Source organism: Arachis duranensis, chromosome 5, assembly GCF_000817695.3.
Source record: "Arachis duranensis cultivar V14167 chromosome 5, aradu.V14167.gnm2.J7QH, whole genome shotgun sequence".
Classification (NCBI taxonomy): Eukaryota; Viridiplantae; Streptophyta; class Magnoliopsida; order Fabales; family Fabaceae; genus Arachis; species Arachis duranensis.
Window position 1 is genome coordinate 91,600,760 of NC_029776.3, and position 2,881 is coordinate 91,603,640.

Consider the following 2,881-nt stretch of genomic DNA (forward strand, 5'->3'; position numbering starts at 1 on the left):
GATATATTTTGTTACTATTTAGATCGACTTTAATTCATTTATATCTCATTTATATTTTAAATTTTAAATTAATAATTTTATTTGTTTATACTAAATTCTTAGAATAGAACTTTCAAATAATAGGAAAGATGGGAAGTTTTAAATATCAAAAAAGATTGACAGTTTTAAAATAATAGAAGAAATAAATGATTTAGTGGAACAAACAAACAAAGTTATTAATTTAAAATTTAAAATACAAATGAGATATAAATTAATTAATGTCGGTCTAAATAATAACAAAATATATCAATTTTTATTTTTTAAATAGGTCCAAATTAAATTATTAATATTTTTATTATTTTTAAAAACTATATTTTATATTTACAAATACACATATTTTATAATGAAATTACAAAAAAATAAAAAATAAAAAATAGTTAATTTCTTATGAAACTGTTATGATTGATGCAGCTTCTTTGCCCTCTGCTGCTGCTGGATCTGCGAGATGTGTTATTGAGCTAATGAAATTCAAAAGGGATTATACAATATTTACATATTATTAATATTAGCAACGACTGCATCAGTTTAAGGATTTTATTTTTAGTGGCTTTAACATGCATACGTTTGTATTATGCCTCTACTTTGTAATTTTATTTCTATTGTAATTAATTTATATTCATCTTTCACTATACTTACTGCTTAACGCGTTATTGCTGTGTTACTAATAAAATTATATATTTTGGGTTTTAATTATTTTATTTTATTTTACCAATAAAATCATTTTGAGATAAATTGTTCATCCACAACACACCTGGTTTGTAGAATGAACCAAACATATTATTAAGGTGAAACAATTATATAGTTCTAAATGAACGAAACATTATCTATTATATAAAATCAAATTGAAAACAGCTTTCTCCAAAATGAACTGAAGACGTCATTATAGTGAAACAATTGTATAGTACTAAATGAATGGAACATTATCCATTATATAAAATCAAATTCAAAATAACTGTGTCTACAATTTAGAGATTATCAATTCAATTCAATTTAATTCAGAACACCTGCGTACATTCAATTCAATTCAATTTAATAATTGTATTTCATTCAATTCTATTAAAAAAATAATCCAAACCTCGTCGGTTTGATTCGTCTCAGAAGAATAATCCAAATCGCTCTCATTCAACTGATTTAAAATTAAATCATTTATTATTTTGATAGAATATTGAAATCTGAAAATAAAGAAGATAAATCCACAAATCGAAGAAAAAAACGAAGAAGAATAGGAAGAAGAAGGACGAGTAGCAGAAAAGAACAATAAACATAAGAGAAGAAGAAAAATGATGAGCAACAGATATTGCATATCCAAATCGTTAACGTTGAAAAAGAAATTTACATAATTTTGTTATATTAATAGAAAGGAGAGAGGGGTGTGCATGTATTTTACCTAATTTGAGAAGTGTTTGGATAATTTAGTTAGATTTTTTATACGAATGTAAAGAATTATTGATTTCAAAAAGTCCTAAACATACTTGTAACAAGGTAGAAAAAATCGAGATTTTACGTGAAATCGAAAAAGTAAATTAAAAATGTAAAACGTAAAATCTTAATAAGATTTAAATCGTAAAATCGTCAGACTTAGTACAAATTTTGTAAAATCGATAAACTCATTTAAAATCGTAATATCGGAAGATTTTAAGAGTTAAATCGAGATTCTAGCTACTATATTTATAGGTAGAAATGTACAAAATCTAGTCCAGCGTGGACTCGGTCACGTAGAGTAAAACCAAGGTTGCGAGAACCGGACCGGTCAATAAACCGATGAAGTCACTGGTTCAATGGTTCACTGGTTCGACCGGGGTTCAACCGGGGTTCAACCGGTTTAATTAAATATTAAATAAAATTATTAAAAAATTTAAAATAATCTTAAATATATAAATTCAATGATCTCTAACTTAATAAAATTTAATATTTCACATAATAAATTATCCATTACTTAATATTAGAGGTTCACAAACAACTTCAAACATCAAAGTTTATAAGTAAACAAAAAATAAAAGTACATAATGACAAACCCATAATGTTCTACATTCAAAAGATACAATTACTAGCAAGTTTTCAACTAATCAAAGGTGCAACTCATCAAAAATCATAATTATCATTAAGTGTTCCAATATCTCCATCGTAAACAGGTAATTCAAAGCCACCATCATCAGAAGTACCACCAAAAGAAGCTGTATTTGAAGAATCAGCAACATTAGGCAAATCCATGTAATCCAAATAAACATGAAGCAGCAACCAAAATCATGAAGTAGCAACCAAAATCAGTAATCCAGCATGAACAAATAAATAATTCAACAACCAAAATCATGAAGTAGCAGCTCATTTCATCATGAACAAATAATGAACAGATACCAAATCATGAACAGCAACTCAAACAGAATTTTTCTGATGACCTCATCATGAATCCAGATAACAAATCATGAACAAATACCAGATGAAGATGTTTGATGAAGAAGACGAATTGCCATTTTTTGCAAGTTAGGAGCACTCCCACCATGTAGCCTCCACCATTCACCTACCAGAATATGAAATTCAACTATCAATTCTCATTCAATATTTAAAAAATATTCAAAGTAAATTGAACATAGAAATATTCAAGTCTCTTAATTGCTTTCAATGCACTTTCCCTTCCAAAACTTCCTTTTCGATCTCGATACAACTGTATCTCTTGCATTGCGGCAACCGAGTCATTGCAAAGAGTTTCAATATCAAATAAATCAAGCAAAGACCTCAAGATATTTGCCTTCTCAACAAACCCCTCACTATAGAAGTAATCTGGATTCAAAAAGTATGCTGCTGCATGGAGGTCACGCTTCAAATGCTTATCCCACCGCATTTT